This window comes from Cucumis melo, unplaced genomic scaffold (assembly GCF_025177605.1).
Source record: "Cucumis melo cultivar AY unplaced genomic scaffold, USDA_Cmelo_AY_1.0 utg001912l, whole genome shotgun sequence".
NCBI classification, from domain to species: Eukaryota; Viridiplantae; Streptophyta; class Magnoliopsida; order Cucurbitales; family Cucurbitaceae; genus Cucumis; species Cucumis melo.
In genome coordinates this window covers 25001-26331 of record NW_026124842.1, presented here as the reverse complement: position 1 = coordinate 26331, position 1331 = coordinate 25001, and positions in this window count along the sequence as shown.

Sequence of the window (1331 nt, the reverse complement as noted above, 5' to 3'; positions counted from 1 at the left end):
AAGACATCTCGTATCTTCACGAACAAGCCCGCTTGGAGTGCACGCCCACACCGAGGTGCAAGCATTGTCCGCGCAAGCCCATTCGAGCATCAACTCGACACCCGCTCTCACTCCCTACCCGACGGACAAGCCCATCGTTATGGCCAAACCCCTCCACCAAGCACGAAGCAATTGCAAGACAAGCCCACTTGGAGTGCACGCCCACACCGAGGTGCAAGCATTGTCCAAGCAAAACCCATCCAAGAATGTCAATTTGACATCCCGCTCTCACTCCTTGCCCGACGTAGGGGCCCGGCATTCCATCGATTTTAACCAAACCCTTCCACCAAGCAAGAAGCAATCGCAAGACATCTCGTATCTTCATGAACAAACCCGCTTGGAGTGCACGCCGACACCGAGGTGCAAGCATTGTCCGCGCAAGCCCATCCGAGCATCAACTCGACACCCGCTCTCACTCCCCGCCCAACGGTCGGACGTGGCACTCCGATAAAACCCGTCCACCGAGCACAAAGCAATCGCAAGACATCTCATATCTTCACGAACAAGCCCGCTTGGAGTGCACGCCCACACCGAGGTGCAAGCATTGTCCGCGCAAGCCCATCCGAGCGTCAACTCGACACCCGCTCTCACTCCCTGCCCGACGGACAAGCCCATCGTTATGGCCAAACCCCTCCGCCAAGCACGAAACAATCGCCAAGACAAGCACACTTGGAGTGCACGCCCACACCGAGGTGCAAGCATTGTCCAAGCACGCCCATCCCGCTCTCACTCCTTGCCCGACGGTCGGATGTGGCACTCCGGCCGAACCCTTCGTCCACCAAGCACAAAGCAATCGCAAGTTATCTCGTCTCCTCACGAACAAGCCCGCTTGGAGTGCACGCCCACACCGAGGTGCAAGCATTGTCCGCGCAAGCCCATCCGAGCATCAACTCGACACCCACTCTCACTCGCCGCCGGCGGCCGGAGGTGGCACTCCGCCGGCGCCGACCCCCCAAGCATATGTGCCCATGATGGGCGCAATGTGCTTGAAGGGTCGGCGCCGCGGCATAGGGGTACCCCCGCGCCCCGCCCATGCAGGCAGGTCGCCCCCCTATATAGTACATTCTGGCTTTTTTGGGTCTGGCAGGCTTGCATATGAAAAAGCCGAAATGTCACACCATGCCATAAATCTTGATTGTGTTATTATTATGACCGGGACTTGATTGTATTATGTTTTAGACATTCAAATGAGTGTGGAAAACAAGTTTCATAATTTTTGAACCAACCAATAATATTTTATGAATTTTTATTGTTAAAAAATTAAAAATAATTTAAAAATAGTAAAACGTTTC